The sequence below is a fragment of the Orcinus orca genome, chromosome 5 (genome assembly GCF_937001465.1).
Source record: "Orcinus orca chromosome 5, mOrcOrc1.1, whole genome shotgun sequence".
NCBI lineage: Eukaryota > Metazoa > Chordata > Mammalia > Artiodactyla > Delphinidae > Orcinus > Orcinus orca.
The window spans coordinates 63902320-63915614 of record NC_064563.1 but is presented as its reverse complement, the minus strand read 5'-3'; the positions used below and the strand labels follow the sequence as shown (position 1 = coordinate 63915614).

Below are 13295 nucleotides of genomic sequence, written 5' to 3'. Positions count from 1 at the left end.
GCTCCCACCCCTCTCTAAGACCACGTTTTCAAAGTAAAAAACACACCCAAACAGATAGGAAACACGATTTCTCACTATTTCCCTTGATGTCTTAGATCCATAAAATTTGTTCTACTGAATAATACAAGGTAAACCGAACTAGAGTTTTATTGTCTAAAATGACTGGGCACTGTTTGGAACTTCTTCCACTCTATCACTGTTAGGAAGTTAAATAGCAATAAAGGAAAGTAGATTCCTTTATTCACTGCCAACTCCACCTAGGACTTGGGCTAGTGTTCTGATAATTCTGGCTTCAGATATTTAATCAGACAATAAGATTTTATTAAATGCTGACTTTATGTCCTTTATAGTGGTAAGCTCCACAATGTGTAAGAAACATGAGATAAGATCTTGCCTAGCAGAAATGGATAATTTATTTGGAGAAATGAGATATACAGGAGGAAATAGCTGCTGAATGAAACATAATGTACACATTATATAGATAACACATATATGACAGCATTAGATATTGTCACGTGATAATTGGCATATTGACAGCACTAAATAAATTTTGTTTACTAAAAAACAATTTATCATCTTCCCTGTTACCTTTGCTATATTTGTCGATGATATTATTATTCAAATATCCCAGATAAAATTCATGAAATGTCACTTTTATTTCTTTACCTTTGCTCTCCAAAGACCTACGTACTAGTCTAGATCTACAGCAGGTCATACCAGCGTTAACAAAACTGCTTTCGAGATGATCTGATCTGCCATCTTTAGCCACAACGTCACTGTTGGAATAACCTTTCTCCAGCTCTACTTTTACCATGTTACACACACCTTGGTTTTAGAATCTACAATGCTTCTTTTTCTTGCATATGGCATGAAGTTGTTGGAACTTTCAAGTCCAGGGAACTTCCTTGCTGGTTAGTAGGGCACTGCAAAATCTATTTCCAAGGTAGTACCTCTCCAATCTTATTTCCCATCAACAAGCTAACTATTTAATAATAGTATATCTTACTATTACATGCATACCAAGCTGTTCCATCTTTTATCCTTATCTTCTGAATTCAGGGTCCCAATAAATCATAGTCCACTTATGAATCTTTCCCTGCAGTAGCAGCTCACATATTTCTTTCTATTCCCTAATGTGTTTCATTTAATATTGACTTCAGTGCACATTTGGCCCAGTTTGAATGTCACCCCCTTTACTAAGATCTCCTTATCAATTCAAATAAAATGATATCTTCTTCTACTATGCCCCATACTTCTTGGCACACGTTTATTACAATACACATTGTATTGGATTGTATTTGGATGTCATTTTCCCTAAGTAGAATTTAGGAAAGAAACTGTATTGTATGCACATTTTTATATCCAGTTACTGGTATATAGATGCTCAATAAATGATTATTCAATAAAGACACAGGCCTAAGGAACTCTCAATTTAGAGTGGAGTTTATATTAGTTGTGAGATTAAGATGGTAGCTGAATAAGTAAAAAGGATTGGCAGTTGGAAAGATCAGCAATTCCTTTAAAAAGTTAACTGAATTTTCTTCTTTCTTTTTTATTTAATGTATAGTTGATGTATAATATTATGTAAGTCACAGGTGTAAAATATAGTGATATGCAATTTTTTTTTTTTGGTCAATCCCAAACTCCCTAACTGTCCCTCCCCCCACCCTTTCCCCCTGGTAACCATAAGTTTGTTCTCTGAGTCTGAGTTTGTTTCTGTTTTGTAAATAAGTTCATTTGTATCTTTTTTTTTTTAAGATTCTGCATATAAGTGATATCATATGATATTTCTCTTTCTCTCTCTGAGTTGCTTCACTCAGTATGACAATCTCTAGGTCCATCCATGTTCCTGCAAATGGCATTATTTCATTCTTTTTAATGGCTGAGTAATATTCCATTGTATATATGTAAATAAACTGATTTTTTTTTTTTTTTTTTTTTGCGGTACACAGGCCTCTCACTGTTGTGGCCTCTCCTGTTGCAGAGCACAGGCTCTGGGCGCACAGGCTCAGTGGCAATGGCTCACGGGCCCAGCCACTCCACGGCATGTGGGATCTTCCCGGACCGGGACACGAACCCGTGTCCCGTGCATCTGCAGGTGGACTCTCAACCACTGCGCCACCAGGGAAGCCCAATAAACTGAATTTTTAAAGTTAGCATTTAAATGTTTGTGTAATGAGGACCGTATCAAAGGCAATTGCTTGGAATATGGAAATTTCCCATAGAAACGTAGTTGCATTTTTAGATCAGTCTACAAATTGCCTGCTTGGTCCGTAACCTTGCCAAGTTGTGATAACACAGCCATTTATTGAATATTTGCTAGTTTGAACCCTGTAATAAGTTCTTCACATAAATTTAGTTCTCAGGATTACCTTATTAAGTAGTTATTATCACTGTCATTTTACAAATAGAAAGCTTGGACTTAGAGAGGTTAACTGAATCTCTCAAGGTTACCTGGTCAGTAATAGCACAGCTGTGACTGGAGCCAGTCCTATCTGGCTCTACACTTTACATTGTTCAAAACTGACTCTGACAGTGCAGATGGTATTATTCCTCAGTTAATAACCTTGGGAGTCTGTAAGGGAAAAATATGGGGGAGGAAAATAAAAAAGGAGGAAAGTTTCCTATTTCTTCATCACACAACCAGTCTGGAATATCATTGCTAAAAATTTTTCTTTGTGTATTCTGAGTTTTCTTTCTTCACACATTTCCTGCTGACCCAGAGGTCTTCCTCAATGTTTCAGGTTCTCAGTGTCTTAATTTTTAAAAAATTCTCTGTGGACCCCTACTTAGACCTTCAAAGTTCTTCATACATCTTTCTCTGCCTAGTCAAAATAGCTATTACTTTAGGACATGTGGGAGTATAAAACTACACTGAAGTTGAAGCAATTCTTGCTAACATGTGAATGATGGATAGATGTTGGATTCTTCTTTCATGTAAGCATTCTGAAAAAATTACTCAGCCTAAGTGAATATGTAAGGTTTAAAATTTCAGGCCTTGAAGCCATGTAAGTAAAACAGTTATTTTCCATAGAAGCTTCAACGTATGAAGAGAAGGGATTTAGAAATACATGCGGTGGTGGTGTGTGTGAGATGTAAGAGATTGTGCAGGCAGCTGTGCCTGAGAATCAGCTTCTTTAGTGAAGACCCTTTTGAGAATATGTTGAAGGCTCCCTCCTTAGTTACACACAACCTTTTAATGTATTATTTCATGGAATTTATGGACCTTTTTGGAAACCATGGGGTTGAAGATTAAAAAACTCTGCCCAAAGCTGCTGGATTTTTTGGGGGGAAGGGCAGGGATAGGGAGGGAGTACTTCTCTTTATTTCTAAGCAAGTGGATCTTAACCATGATTTCATATTAGAATTAACAGGGGGAGCCTACCATAAGATATTCTGATTTAATAGGTATGTACTGGGTTCTGAGTAGCAGTAATTTTTTAAAAAGCTATTCTAGTGATTCTGATGTGCAGCTAAGTTTAAAACCATTGTTGTAAGCTAGTGATTCTCAAAGTATTGTCCTGGACCAGCTGCATCCTCTGTCTTCAGCATGGAGTCTTCACTTTTAATTCACAGATGGCTTGAGAGGGATGGGAGTACAGAGGTAGTCATTCTTCCAGGACAGGAGATACAGACTTGAGAGCCATTGTAATAGAAATGGCAGTGTAAACTAGCAGAGTAGATGAGTGGTCTGAGGGAACGTGAACGTAGCATGTACAGTGAGAAAAGAACCACAAGGTCAGCAACTCAGGGAATACCCACAGTTTGAATTAGGAGGAGGAAGAAACACTGCCAGAGGAGAAAGAAACCTGGCAGAGAGACAGGAAGAGAACAAGGACTACACAGTGGCATAAAAACTTGAAGACAGGCTGACCAATCAGCAATGTCAAATGAGGCCTGCAATTGATTGGGCTGATCTTAAAAAAAGGACAAAGGAGTTGGCTAGAAGGAAGTCATTGATAACTTTTGACTGAGGAATTTAATACTGGGGCAGAGGAAAAGTCCGACTCTGGAGATTCAGAAGAGAATGGGAGGAGAAGAAAGGGGGGCAGTAGGTATAAAAAATATCTTTCAAGACTGGTTGGGGGACTTCCCTGGTGGCACAGTGGTTAAGAATCCGCCTGCCAATGCAGAGGTCATGGGTTTGAGCCCTGGTCTGGGAAAATCCCACATGCTGTGAAGCAACTAAACCCGTGCGCCACAACTACTGAGCCTGTGTGTCACAACTACAGAAGCCCACATGCCTAGAGCCCGTGCTCTACGCAAGAGAAGCCAATGCAATGAGAAGCCCGCGCACTACAAAGAAGAGTAACCCCCACTCTCCGCAACTAGAGAAAGCCCGCGCAAAGCAACGAAGACCCAACGCAGCCAAAAATAAATAAAATAAATGTATATATATATATATATATATATATATATAAAGACTGGTTGAGAAAGAAGGAAGGAGGGCAGTGATTGGGAGCAGCAGGCTCTAAGAAGCCAGTGTAAGGATAGAAGTATTCATATTTTAAGGACTAAAGGAAGAAGCCTTCAGGAGACTGAATTTGTTGAAGAAGTGGGGAAGAGGAGCTATCATGAGATAAAAGAACAAAGTCAGGAGTAGAAAAGAAGTAAAAGGACTCAGAGTTGCCTTAGGAGTGGAAAAAGAAAAGAAAGAAGGATTTATGTGGAAGAATGGTTTGTGAAGGTAAAGAGTATAAAATAGGTCATACCCGATGGCATCAAACTTCTTTGTGAAACAGGAGTAAAATCATTCACTAAGGCTTTAATTTTTTTTTCATTTTTTGGATAAGAGATGGCAGAAGGTAAAGGTGCATAGGGATTTGGAAGAGGAAAAAACGGAATGAGAAAAAAATGCATTTCTCTGTGGCCTAGTACTGGCTTCTCTCCTTAATTCCGTGCCTCTATTTTGCATACTTCTATAATGTTAACTCTTCCTGCTTGACTTAGAGTACTTGACTTTTCAGTAGCTCTTTCCCCAACATGCTCCATAACAGGTCACGGTCCCCAGAATCTGCCCTTAGCCCTCTTCTCTATTCAGTCTCCACTTTCTCCTTGGCCATCACTCCCATGTCTTTATCAAATTGGTTGTCAAATTCAAACCCAGCCCTAGTCTTTCTCTTGAATTCTAGATGTGTATTTAGCTGTCCACTGGACATTCAGTACCTCAGCTTAACAGTGTTTAAAATCAAATTCTTTATCTGCTTCACTGCGAATCAGTGTAAACATGCTCCCCTGTCTTCAGGTTCCTGTCTGTCTTTACCACACTCCCCATTAATTACAGTGGTCTCCAAAGCAAGAAGCTATCAATGATCTCTTCATCTTTCTCAATTCTGATAACTAATAATTGTCTATTTTTATTAATTTTACTTCTCAAATATTGCATCTTTTCTAATTCATATCTTGAAGTTCAACCCTCCATTGTCTGTTACAATAACCTTCTAACAGATCTCTCGGGTTCTAATAATATGTTGCCTCTTTAACTATCCTCCATTTAAAATGCAGATCTGTCTATGTCCCTCACCTTTAATGACTATCCATTTCCTACAGCTATGGTTTTCTGGAACCCAGGGTTCTGTAGAGAGGTTTTAAGAACTCCAAAATAAAATTATAAATATGATAATGAAAATGCATTTGTATCACTGATTAAAGTCTATTGCTACAGCATACATGATACAGATACATATGCCAATGGTGAAAAATATACTAAATGTACTACTAGGCTTCTGGAGAATCCAGAGAAAAATCCAAGAATATGCATTCATGATGCTTGAAGAATAATAAGGAGGAAGGCTAGTATGGCAAGGAAACTTTCCAAACCAAATGGCCCAAAGTATTCATATCACCATTTCCTCTACTTTGCACGTCTTTACCTGCAATAAGAGAGATATATTATAAATAAACTACATAATACATACATAACAGGAGAAAGTGCTTAGCTCTGAAACATTAAATCAGGTGGGAAGATTGTGGAAAGATAGATTTGTATTCCTCGAATAAAAGTAGGGAAAATAGTAGGGGTAGTGATTTTTTTTTATAAAGGCGATTACTGAAAATATGTTTGAGGAATCATCCAATTTGCATAGGCAAGCATTAGCTCTTAAGAAAATGCTGCTTTCTTTGCAGAACAGTTTTAGTTTATTCTATGCAGATCACCAATTTTTATTTTATTTTGGATGCAGAGAAATTGGATCTGTCATATATTTTTTTTTATTGAGGTATACTTGATTTACAATGTTTCAGGTGTAAAACAAAGTGATTCAGATATAAATATATATATGAATTAAATATATATATTTACTTTTTCAGATTCTTTTCCATTATATGTTATTACAAGATATTAAATATAGTTCCCTGTGCTATACAGTAGGTCCTTGCTCTTTATCTATTTTATATATAGTATTGTGTATCTGCTAATCCCCAATTCCTAATTTATCCCTCCCCTTTTTTCCCCTTTGGTAACCATAAATTTGTTTTCTATGTCTGTGAGTCTATTTCTGTTTTGCATATAAGTTCATTTGTATCATTTTTTTAGATTCCACATATAAGTGGTATGATATTTGTCTTTGTCTGACTTATTTCACTTAGTATGATAATCACTTACTCCATCCATGTTGCTGCAAATGGCATGACTTCATTCTTTTTTATGGCTGAATAATATTCCATCACACACACACACACACACACACACACACACACACACACACACACACGCCCCAGATCTTCTTTATCTGTTCATTTGTTGATGGACGTCTAGGTTGCTTCCATGTCTTGGCTACTGTAAATAGTGCTGCTGTGAACACTAGGGTGCATGTATCTTTTTGAATTAGAGTTTTTGTTTTTTCTGGATATATGCCCAGGAGTGGGATTGCTGGATCATATGGTAACTCTATTTTTCGTTTTTTAAGGAACCTCCAGACTTTTCTGTAGTGGCTGCGCCAATTTTGCATTCCCACCAACAGTGTATTTGGTAAATAGTGTATTTACCAAATAAATACACTAAAACAGTGTATTTTAGCAAATCCCTTTTCTCCACACCCTCTCCAGCACTTATTATTTGTAGACTTTATGATGATGGCCATTCTGACGAGTGTGAGGTGATATCTCATTGTGGTTTTGATTTGCATTTCTCTAATAATTGGTGATGTGGAGCATCTTTTCATGTGCCTGATGACCATCTGTATGTCTTCTTTGGAGAAATGTCTATTTAGGTCTTCTGCCCATTTTTTGATTGTTTTTTGTTTTTGTTTTTTTGATATTGAGGTGTATGAGCTGTTCGTGTATTTTGGAAATTAACCCCTGTCTATTGCATCATTTGCAAATATTTTCTCCCATTCCATAGATTGTCTTTTTGTTTTGTTTATGGTTTCTTTTGCTGTGCAAAAGTTTTTAAGTTTAATTAGGTCCCATTCATTTATTTTGGCTTTTGTTTTCATTGCTGTAGGAGATGGATCCAAAAAAAAATATTGCTGCAATTTATGTCAAAGAGTGTTCTGCCTATGGTTTCCTCTAAGAGTTTTATAGTATCTGGTCTTACATTTAGGTCTTTAATCCATTTTGAATTTATTTTTGTAAATGGTGTTAGAGAATGTTCTAATTCTTTTACATGTAGCTGTCCAGTTTTTCCAGCACTACTTATTGAAAAGATTGTCTTTTCTCCATTGTGTATTCTTGCCTTCTTTGTCAGAGATTAATTGACTGTAAGTGTGTGGGTTTATTTCTGAACTTTCTATTCTGTTCCATTGATCTAGTGTCTGTTTTTGTGCCAGTACCATAGTGTTTTGATTAGTGTAGCTTTGTAGTATAGTCTGAAGCCAGGGAGCATGATTCCTCCAGCTCTGTTCTTCTTTCTCAAGATTGTTTTGTCTGTTCGGGGTCTTTTGTGTTTCCATGCAAATTAAAATTTTTTTTGTGCTAGTTCTGTGAAAAATGCCATTGGTAACTTGATAGGGATTGCATCGAATCTTTAGATTGCTTTGGGTAGTATGGTCATTTTAACAATATTGATTCTTCCAATCCAAGCACATGGTATATCTTTCCATCTGTTTGTGTCACCTTCAGTTTCTTTCATCAGCATCTTACAGTTTTTGGAGTACAGGTCTTTTGCCTCCTTAGGTAGTTTATTCCTAGGTATTTTATTCTTTTTGATGCCATGGTAAATGGGATTGTTTCCTTAATTTCTCTTTCTGATAGTGCATTATTAGTGTATAGAAATTCAACAGATTTCTGAATATTAATTTTGTATCCTACAACTTTACTGAATTCATTGATGAGCTCTGATAGTTTTCTGGTGGCATTGTTAGGATTTTCTACATACAGTACCATGTCATCTGCAAACAGTGACAGTTTTACTTCTTCCTTTCTAATTTGGATTCTTTTATTACCTTTCCTTCTCTGATTGCTGTGGCTAGGACTTCCAAAACTATGTTAGTAATAGTGGCGAGGGTGGGCATCCTTGTCTTGCTCCTGATCTTAGAGGGAATGCTTTCAGCTTTTCACTGTTGAGTATGATGTTAACTGTGGGTTTGGCACTTAGTAGGAGAAGCAATTTACTCTCCTGACAGGCAGACCATGTGCTTCTCTTTCTTTTCCCTTCCTTGCTCTGTCTGAACCCCAGATGATGCCCCTTCCTAGGCTGCCCTCACATTTCATCTCCATACAAAGCTGCCAGGAACTCGCTGCGACTGAATTGCTTCCCCCTCATCAGGATAGGCACCTCTACTGAAAAACTCTTTATCTTGGTAGAATGAAAAAGAAACTGGCCACATCATCATCATTACTTTTTTTTAAAAAAAAAAATTATTTATTTATTTATTTTTGGCTGCATTGGGTCTTCGTTGCTGCGCGCGGGCCTTCTCTAGTTGTGTCAAGAGGGGGCTACTCTTCATTGCGGTGCACGGGCTTCTCATTGTGGTGGCTTCTCTTGTTGCGGAGCACAGGCTCTAGGTGCACAGGCTTCAGTAGTTGTGGAACGCAGGCTCAGTAGTTGTGGCTTGTGGGCTCTAGAGTGCAGGGTCAGTAATTGTGGCACACGGGCTTACTTGCTCCATGGCATGTGGGATCTTCCCGGACCAGGGCTTGAACCCGTGTCCCCTGCATTGGCAGGTGGATTCTTAACCACTGTGCCACCAGGGAAGTCCCTATCATTATTACTTTTTGAAGCATCATTTAAAAGGTCTTGTAGACTCCCTACAAGAAGAAGGCATCTTCTTTTTATTTTATTTTTTTATTTTTTTGTGGTACGCGGGCCTCTCACTGTTGTGGCCTCTCCCGTTGCGGAGCACAGGCTCCGGACGTGCAGGCTCAGCGGCCATGGCTCACTGGCCTAGCCGCTCTGCGGCATGTGGGATCTTCCCGGACCGGGGCACGAACCTGTGTCCCCTGCGTCGGCAGGCGGACTCTCAACCACTGCACCACCAGGGAAGCCCAGGCATCTTCTTTTTACTCACCTTATTGTTTTAATTATTTTACCCCTCAAGCAAGCATATTAGACAATTAAAACAAGTTGGAGTCAAACTTTTCAACGTCTTGATTAAGATTTTTATGTTCAGTAGTCAGTGGTATGTAATTTTGGAAGTATGATGCCAGTTTTAATTAATTTTCATAGGTTTGCTAATTAAAACAATTAAGAGGTAGGGCTTACCTATTGGAAAAATAATTGGAGGATCTCTTGAACATTATCCTTGAGGTTTCACACAAGCACAAATGGTGTAAATTTGTTTTAAAAATAGCTGGAAACCCAAAAGAAGTAATTATAACATCAAACCAAAGTTGTGTCTGCATTTATCTTTTAAAAAAATTATAGGAGAGAAAATTTTCCTTGAACTTCCGGAAGCCACTTCTGCCTGTCTCTGTGTTCATGGTGGTAATAATAATTCGGAATGACACCAGACTGTTTTTTCAATAACAGCATGATATGTAAACTTTAAACTTTAGAGATCAATGTTGACAAGACAAAATTCTGAGAGATGAGAAAATGAGGGAACAAACACAGAGAAAGCCCAGGGGAATGGAGGGATAAATATCTAATATAAATTAATAATAATTCTATTGCCAACAGGATGCAGTCCTTGATATCAATGGGTTTCCAACTTTTTGAAGTCAGAGATCTTTAGAGTCAAAACATATTTCCTAGAAGGTTAACACAGAACATAATTCTTGATAGTAGTGGAATATGACAGGAGTGAATATGAAAAGAAAAATGAACAAGATACAGGAATACTCAAGCAGCAGTTTAGTATAGGGGTTAAATGCAAGAACTCTGGTATCACATGATCTAGGTTTTAATCCTGGTTCCACCTCTAAAATAGGGGTAATAAAACCTATCCCAAAGGGTTGTTATGGGGATTAAATGAGTTAATATATGTAAATCACTTAGAACAATGTTCTATCCAAAATAAAGATTAGTTATGTTTATAATTATCCTCACATTTAAAATATGAAAAAATTAGTAATTTCTCCAAGACACTCCAAAGCAATCTTCATTTTTTAAAAATAAATTTATTTATTTTTATTTATTTATTTTTGGCCGTGTTGGGTCTTTGTTGCTGCGCGTGGGCCTTCTCTAGTTGCGGTGAGCGGGGGCTACTCTTTGTTGCAGTGTGCCGGCTTCTCATTGTGGTGGCTTCTTTTGTCATGGAGCACAAGCTCTAGGTGCACGGGCTTCAGTAGTTGTGGTGCATGGGCTCAGTAGTTGTGGCTCACAGGCTCTAGAGCGCAGGCTCAGTAGTTGTGGTGCACCGGCTTAATTGCTCTGCAGCATGTGGGATCTTCCTGGACCAGGGCTTGAACCTGTATTGGTAGGCGGATTCTTAACCACTGCACCACCAGGGAAGCCCCAATCTCCACTGTTGTAGTTTACCCAAAAGTTGTTATACAACCTTGCAGAGGCCCAGAGTTTTGGGGAACAATGATTTAAAACCTCAGTATATTTATCAGGAGTCTTAAAAATGTTGATACCCTTTGATTCTATAATTTTACCTTAAGGAACCTAGCCTAAGGAAATGATAAAAATGCAAACGATTATAAACAAAAATATTCACCATAGCATTACTGATGAATAAATTTTTTTAAAACTAAATGTCAGAAAATACGGGAACAAATAAGGAATTATTTAAATAGATGATAGCATATTTATAAGGTAGAATATATACAGGCATTAAAAATGTTGGCCTTGGGCTTCCCTGGTGGCGCAGTGGTTGAGAGTCTGCCTGCCGATGCAGGGGACGCGGCTTCGTGCCCCGGTCCGGGAGGATCCTACATGCCGCGGAGCTGCTGGGCCCGTGAGCCATGGCCGCTGAGCCTGCGCGTCCGGAGCCTGTTGCTCCGCAACGGGAGATGCCACAACAGTGAGAGGCCCACGTACCGCAAAAAAAAAAAAAAAAAAAAAAAAAAAAAAATGTTGGCCTCTATCTTTCGTAATGAATGTTAATTATATGTGAAAACGCTGATGGTATAGTGGTAAATGAACTCAGAAAAATATATAACAGTATAGTCTGGTCTTGACTCTTTAAAAATATGTCTAGAATATACCTTTGAAAATATACTAATAAATTAACATTATTTCAGAGGGTTAGAACAAAGGTCATCAAACTTCTGTAAAGTGTCAGCTAATGTAAACATTTTAGGCTTTGCAGACCATAGAGTTTGTGTCACAACTACTAGACTCTGCTGTTGTGGTGTGGAAAGCAGCCATAGATCGCTGTGTTCCAATAAAACTTGATTTACAAAAAATAGGCTTGTTGGCCATAAAATGCCAACAGATGCACTTATTTCCTTTTTAAATATTTTTCTCAATTTTCTACAGGGAGAAAAACAAAAATTACTTTTGTAGTCTAAAAATTAAAATAATACATGTTATAAAAAGCAAAATACTCTTTGCTATAAAGAATAAGAGATACCATAGATAGTTAGAAAATGGCTATTATAGACTTCTGTAATTTATAAATTCATATCAGGTCACATTAGAAATGACATGCTTAAAAATAAAAACCTCCAGTGATTGCATATTACACTTAGAATGAAGTTGAAAATATTTTACGTAGCCTGTAAGGCCCAGAAGACCTGACCTCTGGCTTTATCTCCCAATTCATTTCCTACCACTCTCTCCCTTGATCACTTGCTCCAGCAGTGCTTGCATTGACATGGGTCACTAGAATTGAGCATTTAATGCCGACTTGCATAGACAGACTCTTAACTTCCTCATCTTCTCATAAGAAGTCTCTGCTTCCAAATCCAAGAGTCCTGGAAACGACTTAAAAAATTTATTGTCATCTAAATTCTTTTTAAAAACCTAGATATTTTTATTGTGTACATAAAATACTTGTATTTGATTCAGTCTTCTCTATATTTCATCCAGCCCGCACAAGTTCAAGGAATCAACTAAAGCACCAAATAGCCTCAGATTTTAGTTTTGAATTTAGAAAAGCTAAAATTTTATAAAGAGCAATAATAGATAATTTATTTTCCTTTTCACCTCCCTTTTGTAAATCCTCTTCCACACTCTTGGGTACATTGATACACAATGTATATATTCATATATCTATCAAATTTTTTTATTTTGCAAAGCAGGTAAAAAAGGGAATGTCTGTTTTTAAGCTGTGTTTCTTTTACACATGTTTAGTATGTTTTAGTATGTTTAAAAGTTAAAACTTTATATCATAATTTAATATTGTAATTAAACTTCTGAAAGCGTACTAAAATAAATAAATAAGAAAATAAATTTTTACCTGTACACCACTAATACCTCACTTACCACTTTGGAAAACAGTGATCTAGTTAAAGTCAAATATATAGAAGTTTGGAGCTCTCTAAAATGGAACATTGGGATGACTGACAGAAATATTGAGTTTTTATACTTGAAGTGTAATTGGTCTGGTAGACACCATACACGTACACGCACACATACACACACTTTTTCACAAAAGTAAATAGAAAAGCTTATTCTGCCTCTCTGGATGAAACATTCTCTACAACTCTAAAGAAACACATTTCACTGTTTAAGATAAGTTTTGCTCTTTGCAGATTAAAACACCTGCCACTATATTAAAAATAATGAAATAGAATGGCCCAAGAGGAATTGTAAAGAGTATTTCATTTTGCCTAGTTTTTGAAAATGGATAGCTTCAACATTAATTCCAGGTAGTACAGGTTTATTTTTTTTAATATTAATTTATTTGTTTATTTTTGGCTGCATTGGGTCTTCGTTGCTGTGCACAGGCTTTCTCTAGTTGCAGCGAGCGGGGGCTACTCTTTGTTGCAATGCGCGGGCTTCTCATTGCGGTGGCTTCTCTTGC

At 37.3% G+C, this 13295-nt stretch overlaps 1 protein-coding gene across 1 annotated transcript in view; it reads left to right on the top strand.

The window, feature by feature from the left end:
- The window catches only part of LOC117196047 (uncharacterized), a 79073-nt gene extending 75935 nt beyond the window's left edge, over positions 1 to 3138 (top strand). Inside the window, exon 6 of the mRNA XM_049709846.1 lies at positions 1953 to 3138. The gene's annotated coding sequence lies outside the window, so the exon portion shown is untranslated. The remainder of the gene's footprint in view (positions 1 to 1952) is intronic.
- Positions 3139 to 13295: the final 10157 nt, after the last annotated feature.